General features: G+C 39.4%; 1 long non-coding RNA gene across 1 annotated transcript; it reads right to left on the reverse strand.

Annotated features, from left to right (window-relative positions):
• Positions 1-6,305: 6,305 nt before the first annotated feature.
• On the reverse strand, positions 6,306-17,210 carry LOC311588380. The gene is made up of 3 exons (XR_014776182.1): positions 17,131-17,210; positions 13,150-13,396; positions 6,306-6,562 (listed from the first exon to the last, which is right to left on the reverse strand). It is a non-coding gene; the product is annotated as an uncharacterized lncRNA (long non-coding RNA).
• Positions 17,211-18,607: the final 1,397 nt, after the last annotated feature.

The raw sequence follows: 18,607 nt of genomic DNA on the forward strand, positions 1-18,607 counted from the left end.
CCCACTCTCTCCACTACTGTGGAGAATGAGCTGTCCATGGGCTCTATCTAAAGAGAGAGTCTAGATTCACTGCATGCATTGCTTTTAGTTGGTGCAACAGTTTGTGCAGACCCCTGGGTGAAGATTCGCAGGTTTTGACTGAATGTTCTGGGTCCTTCTATCCTCCCCCTCCTCCCCAGTTCTTCCATACCACTCCTAGTGCTCCACCCAGAGTGCAGCAGCAAGTCCTAGCATCTGTTCTGATCCCCTCAGATGGCGGCACACAGTGTTTGGGAGTGTATTTTTACTTCACTGATTGGTGTTTTAAAAATTCTTCTCAAGAAGAGACTTGATACCCTATGAGCATATACAGAGGGAGGATTCCCCCTCAGTCACAGTTATAGGGGAGGGGAGTAAGGGGAAAATGGGAGGGAGGGAGGAATGGGAGGATACAAGGGATGGGATAACCATTGAGATGTAAAATGAATGAATTAATAAAATTAAATTAAAAAATTCTTCTCAATGAAGATGCAAGGAATACACACACACACACACACACACACACACACACACACACACACACACAGACACACACACACACACACAAACACACACTGTCCCTAAAAAACTACAAATGTTTAAAAAAAAACCCAGACATTATAAATGGGTGCTTGTGTGGAAAAACGTTTCCCTCTACAGTCTCATAAAAGGAAAGTGGGTATGTTCAGGAGTGAGGGTAGCTTATTAGGAAATAACTCTAGCTCCTATAATTGCTGTAAAGAAAAGAAAGTAGCAAAGAGAGACAAGAACAAAGATAAGCAGCAAGCACAGGGCCCGCAAGGGTCTGCAGCCATTCCTCTGCACATACGTCATGGCTGTTCCTTGGTGGTTTTGTCAGGCTTTTAACAGTAGGAGCCAGTGAATCTCTGTCTCCTTTTTCCTATTCTTGGGAGTCTTTTACTCCTATTGAGTAAGGCATAGTCCCGCCTCAATAGGAGGGCTTTTGCCTTGTCTTATTGTATTTTGTTTTGTCTTTGGGGGTTTGTTCTTTTTTTGAGGCTTGTCCTTTTCTGAAAGGAAATGAAGGGGAGAGGATCTGGGAGCAAAAGGAGGTTGGGAGGAGGAGCTCAACAGGGAGGACCGAAGGGAAGGGAATTATGGTTGGAATATATTGTATGAGAGATGAATTTATTTTCTATTTTAAAAAATATAAATCAAAATTTTAATTAATTGATTAATTGATTTTTAACACAGAAGCTCACTATGTAGATCTGGCTGGCCTGGAGCTCATCATATACTAGACTGGCTTGAACTCCACCTGACTCTCCCTCCACAGTGCTGGGATACCAGGTATGCACTGGTTCTTTGATTTTCTGTTTGAAAATGCCATATTCATATGCCTGCCATATCTGGGCTGTGAAAATACACCGGATTTGACTTTGGGCTGGGGGACTTGATGTTGTCAGTTGAGCATTACTAAGTATGATAGTCCCATCTGTCATTCAAATTTGTCATGTCTTCAAGTAACATCTCACAATGCCTCAGCTCCATAATAGGGCGTGAACACTGTTAACCTGTGAAGTCACACTAATATAATTAATTGCATTTTCATCTTCAGTTATAGCGAGTTTATCTGTTGAGTCAAATATAGCTTTGCATTGCTCAACGGATAAGAATACAAGCCATGAGGGTGGAGAGGTTACTCAGAGGTAAAGCACCCTGGCTCCTCTGGGAGAGGGTTCCACGTTTGTCCTGAGCACACAACCATCTGTAACTCCAGTTCCAGAGGATCTGATCTCCTTTTTGGCCTTTGTCAGCAGGGTATGTACGTAAATACATTCAGGCAAAAATAACACACACACACACACACACACACACACACACACACACACACACACACATTTTTTCAAAAATTACCCACAGTGTGCTGAAAACTGCGGAACTAAGCCACATCAAATACATAGCAGTTACATCTTAATCTGCAGAAGAGAGCTAGCTCTTCACTCAGAAACATCCTACATGCTGCTATTGCAAGTAATTGTGTTTCTTCCTGGCTTAGTCTTGTGTGAACTCGGCAGGAAGTATTGTTTTCATTTTTATTTATTAATTTATTTTGGACTAGAGTAGGCTTTTATAGGGTCTCAGTTGGCAAGATAACCAAATGAGCGCAGTAAAGAGAAGAGACCTGTATGTGGAGTGATGTGGTTGAGGGTGGCTTTATTCTTGGGAGCTGTGAGGCATTCTCATCAGTGCTGCAAGGGGACGGCACCGTTGGAAGCAGCTGTGATCTGAAGCCTTCTATTTCTTCTAGTCCCTATATGGAAATTGTAATGTGCAAGTGATTGTAGCAAGAGGTGGGTCCTGTGAGAGATACTAAGGTCAAGATGCCAGCTCCCAGCACCCGACCCCGTAATGGGATTAGTGTCTATGTGGACAGATGATTGAGATTTCCCTCACCTTTCCCACCACATGTGCTTGCAAAGAAGAAAAGTCTGTCTTGAGAAGTGTACCTCCAATGGACAGATAATGTGTGGACTGGCTGGTCTTGGATCAGCAGTTTCCAGAACCATAAGATCTGGCCTTGGATGGTTTCTTAAGCTTCACAGCCTCTGGTGTTATGTTATACTAGCCTGACAGACTCAGAAGCAAATATTTCTGATTTCTTCTTGTTTTGGTTTAGATGGGGTCTCAGGTAGTCTCAGCTCATAATCTTGTTGGCTTCACTCCTAAAGAATTGATGTGCAGTTGAGCAGCATCACACCTAGTTTACGCAGAGCAGACAATCAAATCCAAGGCTTCCAGTGTATTCTACCACTGGATTCTACCACTGACCCTCAATTCCTGGCCCTACATTTGTACATCCTCTTTCTTCAAAACTATGCACATAATGAACATGCAAAAAAAGTATAGTAGAAATTATGTACCTATAAATCAAATTGATATTAAGTAATTTTGTTTCTTAAAAAAGTATAATGGATTTGATGTACCTCGGAAATAAGCATACTAATTTTTCATGCATAATTACCTTATGTTGTATTACCATTCAAAGAGATATATAGCTGAAGTTAGGCTTAAGCAAAAAGAAAGCATTCTTAGGAATGGTCAAATGTCAAACAAACTATAAACAGAAGTATCTTCATGTTATAAAGATTTTAATTAAAATAAATCAGATTACTTAAAGGAAATTAGACTACCTCCTGCCAAGCTTTATAGACACAAACAAATATAAAGCCATAGGGTGAAACTCACCAGGGAAAGAATGACGAAACCTATTCATCCTCCTGGAAACAGAATTGATCAGTTATCATTTCTGAATTAGCTGGATATAAAGTTGTAATTCTCATTTATTGTTTTTTTATTTTTAACTTTGTATGAATATGCAGGCATGATTTATTTTTCTCTGCTCAACAATTAAATTTTGTATGGTCCTAACACATTTGTGTTGAATATTTTTCCAATAACTCAGCTTTTCAGGTCATGCAAAAGGAAATCATCCAATGAACAAAATATAAAGTTCACTTCCCAGTGTCTAAAAAATAAGTTACTTGTTTAGATACCCTCCGACTGATAAGCTGATGGAAACAACATTAATATTAGTTCATTGCAGTATCTCTGTAAGCTAAGTGCAGTGTTTTGTATTCTTTATATTCCTCTTCACTTAGCACACTCATGTTGTTAGGAGGCCCTGGTAAAAGTCTTTATTTTAGGGACTGGAGAGATGGCTCAGCCACAGAATGCTTGCTGCTCTTTCAGAGCCTGGATTCAGTCCTTTATGCCCACACTTAGTGAGTATACCTCTTTGTTACTCCACAGAAGATTCTATAACCTCTTCTGGCTGCCAAGTTTGTCAGGCACACAATTGATGTGCATACATACATGCAGATACTTCCACAAAATAAGGACAAGTACATGTTCTAAGCAGTTTACATAAAAGACTCTATGTTTGGCCATCACGGGATGGGAGAGGGATTGGTGCGACCTGCAACCTCAGCTCATCCCTGCCACCAGTGTCATTAGTCAACACGTTCTGAATACATGCCATTCCCTCTATTACCTGCAGACTCAGGCATGTCTTGCTTTGTTTGTTTGATGATTGATGGTGTTAAATGAAACAGCATTGAAAATCTTGTTAACAGCAAGATATATTTAATCTATTACTTTTCCTTGATCTCGGAAGTCAGTCTGACATATAAGGAAATTAGATTAATCTGACATGATTCATTCTTTATAGAGTCTTGTTTATTACTCCCCAGTATGAGCTAGCTGGTGCTCATCTAGCTGTAGCCAATTGATTTTTGATGATAAACTTGATCTCCTTTTTCTTTCCTCCATTAAAATTTCAGTAAGATGTGCTAATACTTTTTGATCCCTATTGCAGTTCGGAGGACAGAAATGTACACAACTATGCTGGACTACTTTATTAAGAGTTCTTCTCATTTATCTCCTTGACTCTGTCTAATTTTGAAAGGCATACATATATTCAGTAAATTAATATCTTCTTCAGGAGATGCTGTTGGTAAATTGGGTCAACAGAACACATAAACTCAAGACTCCGTTTCTCACCCACTTACAACCGTTCTGACAATAATATTTCTTTTCTTTTCTAAATCCTTCTTTAGTGATGCTTATAATATAATATATAATATATAACACATAATATATAATATATAATATAATAAAGGTAAGTAGAAATATATTAAAAATTTCAAATCTCAAATTTTTGGGTATCATTTGGAACTCTCAGCATTTTTTAATGAAAAGAAGCAAGAATGTGAGGGTTACTTTTGAGATTCCAGGCTTAGTGTACAAAGGCATTTGCAGATGAGCCTGACATACTAAGTTTGACCTCTAGGATATATATTTTGGAAGGAAGAACCACCGCCTGTATGTTGTCCTGACCTTCATGAGTCTGCGCACGCGCACGCGCACGCACATGCATGCACGCACACACACACACACACAAATAAATAAATAGCTGTAGTATTTTGTAAAGCTCAATTTTCCATTCTTTCTCTTATGATAAATGTATGTAGCATTTTTTCTGACTCAAGAACTTATAATATTACTACTCAAAATAAAATTGGTAATTTAAAATTATATTCATATATCTAAACAGTATTTAAAAAATCTGAATAGCTTAGTAGAAATCTTAGCCGCCTCAGTGTTTAAAACTTGATTTAATTCCACATGCTGGGTCACAAACTCTTGTTTCTTTTACTTTGAAGGTGTGAGATGGGACTTCAACTTTGTTCTTAGAGAGTTTAAGGAGAAGATGTTGAATCATTTCAATTATTTTAGATTCCTCCTATTTTTAGTAACCTGACTCTTTTTTAAAAAAGTTTGCTTGATAAAGTGGTTCTCCAATATTTTAGGCCCTTCTGTAAGATCAGTTTTTGTTAAAGCATAATCAACAGCTTTTTACCACCGTGGAGAAAGCTACTTTCCAGTCCTTCCAGATGTTAAATGTTCACAGAACAAACACTTGTGGGAAGAATGAGTGACCTCAGGTGATAGGCAGCAATGCCCAATCATATAGAAGTCCAGAGCACACAACAAAAGGGAACCACTGTGTCTTAGAAGCAGACAACAGTGGTGTGGTTGCAGAGCCAAAAGGATGCCGGGCTGCCTGAGCTTCTCTGTGTCCATAACTGAACGTCCATGGTCTAGTTTCCATCTTCCTTTTAGCTAATTCCTTTCCACTCCATATCTAGGCCTCAGTCTGGTAATCAATACTCTTGAAAATCTCCCAGCATGGCAGCAAGTAAGAATTCCTAAATCAAATAAATAACATACGTTGGGAATGTTTGACCCAGTAAGTACTAGTTAGGCTTTTTAATAATCTTTTCTGACTTACTAAAAGCTCTACATTTTCAATTTAATTTTCTGATTGTATCCTAGTATAATATTTAGTCTTCCATTTTTGAGAGGAAATTTGTCTTTCTATTGTTTCATAGATTTATTTTTTATGTTATGCATATGAGTGCTGGGCAGCATGTGTTTCTCCGCACAGTGTGTGCAGTGCTCTGGGAGGCCAGAAGAGGACTTCCGAAGCCATGGAACAGGAGTCACCTGGTGACCGTGAGATGTCACGTGGGTGCTGGAAGCTGCAGCTCCCCTGAAAAAGCATAACCAAGTGCTTCTAACCAGAGTAACCCAGTCTGCTTCCCCCTGGTAGCTTCATGTCTCTCCAATCATGTAGTTTGTCTCAATCTCTCTTCATAGCTTGTGAACACCAAGATGTTTACTCTTGCACTTATCAATGGTTCTCAGCAGCTGTTAATACTTCTTTACTTCTTTAATGCTTAAGATTTATTTCCATGGGTCAGGCATGGAAATCCAGTGTAATGGTCCTTCCGATCCTGCCTTAGTAGACTGTGACTTCCCAGTAGTCTGAAAAGTTCACACAGTGAAGTGAAGTTACAGCAGCAGACAGAGGGATTCAGGAACAAAAGTCTTCAGCTCAAACATTTCAGAAGCTTCTCAAGCAGTCAGCTGACTAGTCAGAGCTCTTTCTTGCCGTTTGTTGCTGGAGGCAGAATGTGCAAGATGGTCTCATTATATGTAGGGGAAAGACACAGGCACGCTGAAAACAGACAGGGTGATTTTTATTATTATATTAATGCCAGGACCATTACTTACTGAAGATAACACGATCATGTCCTCCAAGCAACAGAATCTTACTAAAAAGCTAATGTAAATAACACTGTTACTTGAATATTGTCTTGTGTTATTACTCCCGAAGAAGCTTAGAATCATTAGGCTTATTTTGTGTGAAGGCTTGATCTTGATTGTTTCATTGAGTGGTGTGTGTGTGTGTGTGTGTGTGTGTGTGTGTGTGTGTGTGTGTGTATGTATGTATGTGTTACATTGTGAAGATACCATCAGAGGCCAGAAGACATCATCAGATCCTCTGGAGCTGACATGAAAGGTTGACAGGATGTGAGCCTTCAGACGTGGGTCCTGGGAACTGAACTTGCATCCTCTGGGAAAGCAACCTTGACTCTTAAGCTCTGAGTAATCTCTCCATCCTCTTATTTTCTACCACCCAAAAGAAAAGAGAACTTTGGAAGTCCTACTGCTGTGCATGTCTCTTGAGAAGGAAGGGTATAAAATGGTATTACATGATTTTTTAAAATGTATCCTTCTCTGGCTGCTATAATTTTTTACTTATGTTGCTTCCTATACCTCCAGAAAAAATTATACCAATTTTTGTAATTTCTTATTTTCTCCTCAATGGAATGATTAAAATTCCAAGGCACTGTATGCATTCCTCACCCACCCATTGAGTTTCTTAGTGCTAAATAAATTTCTTTGAGATGTCAGCAATCCCAAACAGGACCTAAGTAACTTTCCATTATAATTAGTCACACTTTACCACCACAATTACTTAGTGATGTCCAGTGTGGGATTCAATAAAACATGAATGTGGCAAATGGTAAGTATGCAAGTAAATAAGGTGACAGATTTTCTATTTCCTGTGGTCTGGGTGATAAACATTCTCAAATTCCAATTTTTAAATGCCGGGCCACTAGTCTAGCATTTCTTATGAATAATGGAGTCAACAGTATAGCATGTTCTTAGGAGGCAGAGGCTTAAGGAAGAAAGTCAGGAGGTTGGATCATGCTGTTTGGGGGGGAAACTGGGACTTCTGTCTTTTCTTCTCTCTGCTCTTTGGCTGCTATGAAGTAAACATCCTTCTCCACAGGTGTTGATGATGCAATGCTCTGTGATGTCATTGTCTCAGTGCAGCTGTGATATAAGATCTTAGATTGGAATCCTTGAGACGGTGAGGAAATATACCTTTCTCCTGTTAAATTGGCTTGTCTAACTTCTTCATCTCAGTGACATAAAGCTTGCTAGTGAATGAGTGACAGAAATGTGAGTTAATAATGTAAATTGGGAGCGAGAGAAAAAGAGAGAGAGAGAGACAGAGAAAGACAGAGAGACAGAGACAGAGACAGAGAGATGGAGAGACAGAGAGACAGAGAGACAGAGAGATCAGTGAAGCAAGAAGATCTGAGTTTGATCCTCATAACCCAAGCAAAAGGAGCACGATATTAGTGAATCTCACAGTCCTAATCCAGGGCTGTGGAGGCAGAGGCAGAGGCAGAGGCAGAGGCAGAGGCAGAGGCAGAGGCAGAGGCAGAGGCAGAGGCAGAGGCAGAGGCAGAGGCAGAGGCAGAGTCCCTGAGGTTCTCTGGCCAGTCAGTCAGCCATGCCTATATTCCAAGTGTCATGTCTCTGAAAATTTAAAGAGTCATTGCATCAGATGTTATCTTCTGGCCTTCAAGGGCTTGTTGCACACCCCACACTTGCAGCTGTATATCCAGAAGCATCCATACACTTGTACACACCCTACACTGATAAAACTGCATGAGAAGCACAAACCACAGCTACAATTTATTAATATTTATTTAATAATGGTCTAATATTTTTTCCACTGGACCAATACAAGGATAATATTAATAGGCAGATGAGTAGATAGGCAAAATTATTTTATCATTTTTCCGATATTTTAGTTAAATCTATTACTGTTTACATGAATTTGTTAGAGAAACGTGACCCTGATGTTAAACACAGACATATCGTTAAACTTCAGAGTGACAGTTTTCTGGGTAGAATATTTACTTGAAAATTGCTTTGAAATGAGGGATCCCAGGATGCTACAAATACTTGAGTCACACTGTCTTGACATTATGCCAAAGTTTCAGATATTTCCCACTAATCTGAACATCCTCAGTGATTCCAATGTGGACTTCTTACCACAAAAGAGCAGAAAATTGGCATGTCTGTATTTTTCTCTTTCTTCTCTTTCAACTCTCTGACTTTCAATTTTCTATTTATTACAGGTTCTGGAATGATACTTGCCACATTATCTGGACTTGCTGTTTTCATTGAATGACATCTCTTTCTGCAGACTTTGTTCCTTCGTTATGCACTTCCTAAGATCAATCTGTCTGAGTACATTTATCACACAATAAATGCTCAATAATTACTTTGTCTTTTTTCTTTCGGACCCAGAATACAAAGTGTTTTGCACATTGTACCTCAAATTACTCTTCTTACCTTTGAGCTAACCTTTGTTCATCTGGTGATTTCTTTGTGTGTTGATACTATGGATTAGAAAGACCATAGAGAGCATTTGTATCTCTGGATATTCCTGACGAATCATTAGATTCCTTTCTTCCCTGTGTCACAAATAATACTTGCATGCACAGCAATAGCACAAGTCATTACTATTTATTTGTTGTTGATATAAAATGCATTCCAAAAGGAGGGGAGAAAAAAGTAAATGGAAATGATTTAAAAGCAAATTCACTTGCAGCCAAGATACCAGGAAGATTATTTTTCTGTAGTATAAAAGTGACGGATGGCTTTACTGGAATATACAATCTAAATTGTCCCCATCTGTGAAAGGTCTGTATTAATATTATTAGTAAACATTTGGAATTTATTTGATGCTTGATAAGCTAAAGCATCATAAAAATAAAACACAGGCTGATCTTCATTTTAGAAATGAATAAAAGTAATAAAAAGAATGAAATATGGAAGATTCTAGGTGACATATTTTTGCATAGTTTAGAATAATTTTATCTCAGAGCAATGCTTTTGGAAGAAAAATTTCATCCACACAGAAGTGGCACCTCTTTCAATAATTATTGTGCTTTTCAATTGCAATTTTAGCAACATTGATAATAAAAAGAAATAGCAACATATTTTTACTGCTTTTAACTCATTGGAGCACACAGACTCTTAATGATTATGATTTTAACAAGTATTTTGGTGTTGATCTTTGCAAGACTCACACAAATCAAATGAGTGTTAGCAGTCAGAATTTTAATGACAAGAGTTATAAAAAAAAAAGTTTAAAATCTGAATAGGAAGTTTCAAAATAATTTATGGCCATGTAAGAATTTTAAAAATTTATACGTAATAATGTATAAACCTAGGAAAGGCAAAATAGGAAGTAAATTCAAATTTAGAGAATTCTCATGTGCGTATGCCTACACATTTGAGGATGTTCTCAGTTTTCACCTCACAGTAGAAATTAAAACATCTAATGACTGCTGAGAGAAAAAGAAATAACTCCTTGGGAGGGGGCCCCATTATTAGTTGTCAAATATATTGGCCAGCCCTAAAATCCTATACACATATATAAATATGCACACATATATACAGAAAATAAAAATGGAGTCCGCAACTTGTGTTTATATATGTACATATATGTATATATATTTTTTTAAATCCTCAAATAAAAGAGGCTATGCACTTGAGAGTGAATGGCGTGGGAAGTGTTGGAGGTAGAAAAGGAAAGTTGGGAGTGAGTGACAGAATTCTATTTCACTTAAAAGTAAGTTAAAATGAAAAAAAATGCCATTGCTCATTCTTCTCACATTAATCACGTTCACTGAATATCAATAACAAATTACCTAAGTTGCAATGATAATTGTTCATATTGCTGAAGTAAGTCACCAATACTCCAAACAATATGGGTAGAAAAAAATCATTTATGTAATGCTCCCACATTAGTAGTCATCACTGAAGAAATTCAGGACAGGAAGTCAAGCAGGACAGGAACCTGGAGGTAGGAGCTGATTCAGAGGCCCTTGAGGGTTGCTTCTCATTGTTTGCTTTGTCTGCTTTTCTATGGCACCCAGGACCACCTGCCCTGGGCTAGCCCAACCTGTATTGGTCCAAGCCCTCACACATCAATCACTAATTAAGAAAATCCCCTATGTTCTTGCCTTACAGCCTGATCGTATGGATGAATTTTCTCAAATGGGGCTCCTTCCCCTCAGATGACCCTGTCTTGTGTCAAGTTGACATAAACATTGCAAGCACAATTGTTATATGCTTCACCTGTTAAAGAGTGTAATAAATCAGGCCTGGAAGTGGTGGTGCACACCTTTAATCCCAGCACTCGGGAGGCAGAGGCAAGTGGATCTCTGTGAGTTCGAGACCAGCCTGGTCTACAAAGTGAGTCCAGGACAGCCAAGGCTACACAGAGAGACCCGGTCTCAAAAAAAAAAAAAAAAAAAAAAAAAAAAAAAAAAAAAAAAAAAAAAAACAAAGAACAAAACAAAACAAAAAGAGGGAGTGTAATAAACTGTGTAACTCTTACACATTTCCTTAGCTACTGTGCTATTGTTCTTGAGATGTTTCACTACTTCTGATGCCCTCAGCATTTTTGGAGATGTGTATTTCTGCTTCTGATCCTATGAATGCCCTTTCCTGAAATTCAGTCACAGTGTCACTACCATTTTACATTGTACATTGGACTGAACATTTATTGTCCATTCATGGAGCTAAAAGAATCACATGTATTTTAAAAATAATTTATGACTAAATATAATTTCCAACAAAACATATATGAAGTAAATATTTAAAATTCTGGATGAGTCACTTGCATTTATTTTGAAAATCTGTTTTTATTTTCACAAAAAATATTGAGTTTTCTGTTTGTCTAGCGGAAACTAATCTATCAATGTTAAAATAATGAAATATATGCCAAGATGTACTTTGCTGGTTTGAATAAATTATAATCATTTATTTATTTTAAAATTTAGCATATATATGTATATATACATACGTGTGTGTGTGTGTGTGTGTATCTGTACACTTGTCTGTGTGCACCAGTGTGTACAGATGAGGATGTTGGATATTTGAGATGTGGAGTTACAAGTGCTGTGTCCAAGCTCAGGTTCTCTGGAAGAGCAGCAAGTGATTTAACCACTGAGCAATCACTCCAGCCTAATGTTTAGCATAATTTAAAAGCATGCACATAGGCACACACACACATACACACACATACGAGAAATAAAATAAATATGCATTATTATTATCAATATCATTATTTTTATTATTATTACCTTAACACAGAGTGAGTGTTATTATTCAAAGGTTTTATTCATTATTTTCTCAGATGTCTGTCTTGCTGTCACTGGCCCAGCTTTCAGGTTGCTGGAAGAGAGTCATTCCTTTCCCCCCTTTTTCCTATTGATAGGTGAGCCCTAGAACTAGCTACAGATACAGCTAACCCTGCTCTCAATGCTTAAATAAAAAATGAACCAATTAACCAGTCCAGCAAGAACCTGAAATGTCTAACTCATGCTTAAATATGGCATGCTCTACCCATCCTTGACAAGCACAAAGAAACACACTTAATTAATTAATGAAGTACCGAGAAAGGCACTAATTTATGTAGCTCTAGTGATTTCTCTTCAGCAATGGTTATAAAAATCATTTTCCGTGTCATTTTTTCTGAGACTTCATCAAATATAAATCTCCAAAATGGAAGAACAGGCATAAAGACGCAGTGCACAGAAGAGCATTTGTTAGCACTGAGAAGAAGTAAACAAGCCTGCTCATAACCAATGCACCTCATTTCTATTAATTTCACTATCTTTCAAAGTGCATGCCCTGATTTTTAATTTTCTTAAAGATTTATTTGTTATGTATACAGCATTCTGCCTGCACATCAGAAGAGAGCACCTGATATCATTATAGATAGTTCTGAGCCACCATGTGGTTGCTGGGAATTGAACTCATGACCTTTGGAAGAGCAGTCAGTGCTCTTAACTTCTGAGCCATCTCTCCAGCCCCCTGATTTTTTTCTCTTTGGCATTTGTGTGTGTCCCTGTGTGTGCATGTACACAGGTGCAGTGTGTGTGTGTGTGTGTGTGTGTGTGTGTGTGTGTGTGTGTGTATGTGTTTGTGTGTGTGTGTGTGTGTGTGTGTGTGTGTGTGTGTGTGTGTGTGTGCATGTATATATGGAGGACAACCTTGGATGTAACTTTTTAGGTGCTCTCTCCCTTTTTTTTGAGAGAGAGGTTTCTAATTGACCTGGAACTCAACAAGTAGCCCAGACTACCAGGCTATAGAACTCCAGAGCTCCAGGGACCTGACTATCTCTTCCTCCTTAGTCCTGAGCTGTTTTGTCAGCCTCTTTGTCTTGGTCATGAGTATATTCTACACAGAGTGGGAAAACACCACACACACACACACACACACACACATTTTTCCTTGTTTCATGAAGTACACCTTCTTACTGGCATTTTATTTCCCAGCAGATAAAGAACTGACCACAACAAAGCATGAGGCCAGGAGGCAGCTATGTTTCTGACATCTCACTGCATGCCTCTTTCGATCAGATCAGGCTTTCCAGCTTACCTTGAGGGGAATTAAACATGCTTTATTTCCTGTGAGGGTGACGTTCCCATGGCAAGTATTCCCACCAAGGCTTGAGGGAACAAAATGAAAAGAACAAAGCCAGGAATTTACTTGTGCTTCCCCCTGGAAATCTTGTCCTCCCAAAGGCAAAGTCATATTTCTGAGAAAACATCAAGAAGGCTGTGGCTTTCCTGAGCTATGGATCCAGCCGGTGTATGTTCATCTTCAGTATCTGCTTGCACATAGTCTTTAAAAATAATGAGGGACACGTAGGTTGTTTCCAAGTTCTGGCTATTATGAATAAGGCAGCTATGAACATGGTTGAGCATATGTCCCTGTTGTGTAGTAGTACATCCTCTGGGTATATTCCAAGGAGTGGAATAGCTGGGTCTTGAGGAAGCCCTATTCCCATTTTTCTGAGAAAGCACCAGATAGCTTTCCAAAGTGGTTGTACTAGTTTGCAATCCCACCAGCAATGCAGGAGTGTTCCTCTTTCTCCACACCCTCGCCAGCATGAGGTGTCAGTTGAGTTATTGATCTTAGCCATTCTGATGGGTGTAAGATGGAATCTCAGTGTCGTTTTGATTTGCATTTCTCTGAAAATAGGTAGTAAAAACCTTGAACCCCTACCCGGACTAGCCGATGGACATTCTCCACTGTTGAGTGGAGAAGGAGATCTAACTTTCACACAAACTCTGGTGCCCCATATTTGAACAAGTCCCTTGGACGGAGATGCCTGGTGGCACTCAGAGGAAAGATAAGAGGTCACCAAGGAGAGACTTGATACCGTATGAGCTTATTCAGGGGGAGGAGGTCCCCCTCAGACACAGACTTAGGGGAGGGGAGGGGAGTAGGGGGGAAGTGGGAGGAAGGGAGGAATGGGAGGATACATGGGATGGGCTAACAACTGAGATGTAATATGTATAAATTAATAAAAATGTATTTAAAAAAAAAAGAAAAAAAATAAAAATAATGAGAAGTATAGAATTTGTCAGTTCTAAAGGTAAACAACTTTCTGCCTTCTGACAGACATTTTATAGTTATTATTTCAATGGACATAGACTTGACTTTTTTCAAGTGGTCCTTGTTTTAATTACCCAGGAGAACTAAATAAAAGGTCTCCTTCTTTTTACAAGCCCAAGACGCTGAGGTGGGGAGCTGGACTAGGAAAGGGACAAAATGAAAAAGTACTCACTCAGTTAGAGGGGCAGAAATCAAGGCCTGTGATAAGGAGGTATAGAAGGGTGTGCCTAGGCTAAGAATACAGCTTAGTCTATGGACAATGTAGATAATGAGAGATCTAATCCTTGGTTGCAGCTCTCTCCAGAACACACAACTGCCTAGAATCTAGACCCTAGACTGAGCTCTAAGCTTGGAGTGGGGAAGGAAGGTCTGCCAGACAAAGGCATATTATTGCTATGATCAGGTCTAGAAGCACATATTGGATCTTGGCCTGGAGTCAGACTACTCTGTTCCCTTTGTAAATGTAAAATTGGAAAACAACTCATCCTAATTAGAGAGAAAATTACACATTAGAGAAAGGTCCTTGCAAATCAAAATTACAGAGTAGAGATACATGACCTCAGGAAAAAAATGACCAGGCACAGTACTGTGGCACCAGCCAAATGGACAGTGGTGAATCTACATGATGATGCATTTAATTGAAGCTGCAAATACTGTTTTCAAGAAAGAGTTCACATTGTGAGGAAATACTGACAAGGTACGCAGAAGCAAAGCACATCCACCCCCTTTGCCAGGTGTTGTAGCACACACCTGCAATTCCAGCACTTGGAATTTGAAGGCAGGGGGATCAGGAGCTCAAGACCAAGTGCAGCTAACATAAATATTATGCCTGAAAAAAAAACAAATAAGTACCATATTTTATGATGGAGTAAGATACCAAGTCCCAGGTGAGCTAGTATGTGAGTATATATGTGTGTATATAATTGTAAAACCAATCATATACTTTTAAAATATCTATTTTACATGTATGAGTGCATGTGTTCAGGCATACCATGTGTGTGTGTAGTGCATATGGAAGCCAAACGCAGATATTGGAATTCCATATCCCTGTGAACTTGAATATACTTCTATAAATTACCAGGTGGGTCCTGAGGACTGAACTGGGATCCACTGCAAGAGCAGCAAGTGCTCTTAGCCACCAAGCCTTATTTAATGCTAAGAGTGGCTCCTATGGACAAGTGGATTCTAAAAACATTTTATAACATGTTGAGATTTGATGACTTTCCATAAAGAAGCATCTTAAAATTATCAAATACATTGTTAAACAAACAACCAAGTCACTTCAAAGGCATTATGTCTTAGTGAAGGCAAATGTCTTATCAGCCTGCTCAAGGGACATGTTACTACGTAGCACCGAAATGTGGTGCAGGCGAGGAGGAGAGCTTGAGCCTGCAGGGCAGGCCTGGAAGCTTCCACCCTTTGCCTTAACTCAATGAATTTTACAGCGACACATGGCTAGTTATAGGAAAGACAATAATTTATTTGAGAAAAGATATGTGGTATCTTTTTTTTCTCCTTTATTAATTTATTCTTGTTATATCTCAATGGTTATCCCATCCCTTGTATCCTCCCATTCTTCCCTCCCTCCCATTCTCCCCTTATTTCCCTCCCCTATGACTGTTCCTGAGGGAGATTACCTCCCCCTGTATATGTTCATAGGGTATCAAGACTCTTCTTGGTAACCTGCTATTCTTCCTCTGAGTGCCACCAGGTCTCCCCCTCTAGGGGACATGGTCAAAGGTGAGGCACTAGAGTATGTGAGAAAGTAATATCCCACTCTCCACTCTACTGTGGAGAGTGTTCTGTCCATTGGCTAGATCTGGGTAGGGGTTTAAGGTTTAGACTCAGATATTCCACTCCTTGGAATATACCCAGAAGATGCTCCAGCACACAACAAGAAAATTTGCTCAACCATGTTCATAGCAGCCTTAGTCATAATAGCCAGAACATAGAAACAGCCTAAGTGTCTCTCAATAGAAGAATGGATAAAGAAACTGTGGTACATATACACTATGGAATACTATTCAGCTATTAAAAACAAGGAATTCCCGAAATTTGTGGATAAATGGATTGAGCTAGAAATGATCATAATGAGTGAGTTAACCCAGAAGCAGAAAGACTCAAATGGTATATACTCACTTATATCTGCATATTAGCCCAAGGGGCATGTCCCACGAAAGCCTTCACTTACCAGGAAACTGAGACAGAGGGGAGGACATTCTAGTGGGACTCTAGATGAGAGAAGCATGGGAGAATGGCAAAGTAGAAGGATCCAGAGGGTCCTAGAAGCCTACAAGTAGAACATTATGATAGGCAGATTTGGGCCCAGGGGTCCTGCTCAAACTAAGGCACCAGCCAAGGACAATACAGGCAATATGTGGTATCTTGGAAGGGTCCAAGGTGACATTCTGTGGGTGATTTACATAGTACCTGCCTCTACCAGTTTCTATAAGATGATGCTTTGCTGAGCGTGCTGTAGTAGACTAAGCCCATCTCATCTTTCCCCATTGTCTCCTTTAGTATGTTTTATTTTTTACTTTATCTCTCATTTGCTTTCTATTGTCTCATCTCACGGCAGCTCTTGGGGTGCTCTGTAAAGTTCCCTGGAGCCTGCTATACTATGGAATTTAAATCTGTTTCTTTGTTAGATTTGGAAATGTGCATAGGTAATAATTTAATCAGGTGAGTGTGGATTGTTTGATGCACTACAGCAGAGATGTCTGTAAGAACTGAGGAGAGAGAAACATTGAGGTGTGAAATATAGTTACTACTTTTGAATCCACTTCCCCACTTCCCTTGGACTACTGTATTCTTTAATCATGCACACTATTTACTAAAGATGCCATAAAGTACCATAAGCTCTACAGCTGCAAACAAAATTACTTTGTCAACATTCGAAGGTTAGCTTGGGGTGATGTCCCCACATTGTACCTCATGGATAGTGTCTTTCTGTCCTACCTTTACACAGTGAAAACAAATACCTCAGGTCTCCTCAGCCCCATCAAGAGCATTTATCTCCACAGCTGCATCCTACTCACCTCCTGCAGACTTTATGTCTTACTCTTCTCACACAGGATATTATGATGTCAGCATAGAATTTGAGGTAACAGACATTGAGACCCTACATGGTACAGGCTTACCTGTGCAGCCTCCTGGTTTTATACACACACTGGGAAGGATATTTCTCACTGCAAATGTCACATGCGCCACTTCAGCCATGATGGAAAACTGATAATGATGAAGCTAGAGACCATTGTATTTTTTTGATGTACATTATCTTGGCGACTTAAGACCTTTCCGGACAGCATGGTCATTTCAGAATTCTTGATTTACTAAATATAAAGGTTTGTTGTAGGGGATTAAGCATCTTTTCTTTTTTTATTTTACTTTATGTGTATAGGTATTTTGCATGTCTTTGTAGCACATGAACGCAGTGCCCGTAGAAGCCAGAAGAGGGAATTGGATTTCCTGAAACTGAACTTACAGACAAGTTTAAGCCACCATTTGGGTGCTAAATCTCTTGAAAGAACAGCTAGTGCTATTAACCACTGAGGCATCTCTCCAGTACCTCTACTCTTCTTTTCTTCTCCTTATTAATTTATTTTTTCATTTTACATGCCCTCCCCTCTTCTCACAGTCCCACCATCCTACTTTCTTCCCTCATTCCCCTCTCCTTCACTGACAAGGGAGAACATCCCCACCCCATGCCATCCAACCTTATCACTTCATGTGCATCAGCACTAAGTGCATCCTCTTCCACTGAGACCAGGCAAGTCTTCCCAGCTGGGGGAAAGAAATCCAACAGCAAGCAGCTGCATCCATGTCAGTGACAGCCCCTGCTCTGGTTGCTAAGAGACCCACATTAAGACTAGGCTTTCCATCACCTCTGTAAAGGTAGGGGCTTAGATTCAGTCCATACATGCACTCAGGTTGATGGTTCAGTCTCTGTGAGCCCCTGTGGGCCTAGGTTAGTTGTCCCTGTTAGTCTTTTTGTGACATTCTTGTCCCTTCAGATTCCACTATCCTTCCCCTGACTATCCAACAAGATTCCCAGATCTATTTTTGGCTGTGGGTCTAGCATCTGTTTAGCTCTCCTGCTGGGTGGAGCATCTCACAGGACAATTAGCATGGCTCATATCTGTAAGCATAGCAAAGTATCATTAAAAGTGGCAGGGATGGCACTCTCCTATAGAATGTGTCTCAATTTGGGTTGGTCTTTGGTTGGCCATTTCCACAAATTTTGCTATATCATATTCTTGCCCATCTTGTAGGTAGGGTAAATATTGGGTCAAAAAATTTGGGTAGACTGGTATAATGCTCCATCCATTTAAAAGCCTGCCCGGTTATGTTCATAGCAGCTTTATTCATAATAGCCACAGACTGGAAACAACTTAGATGTCCCTCAACTTAAGAACACACAAAGAAAATGTGGTAC

Source organism: Acomys minous, assembly GCF_964271855.1.
Source record: "Acomys minous genome assembly, chromosome: 17".
Classification (NCBI taxonomy): Eukaryota; Metazoa; Chordata; class Mammalia; order Rodentia; family Muridae; genus Acomys; species Acomys minous.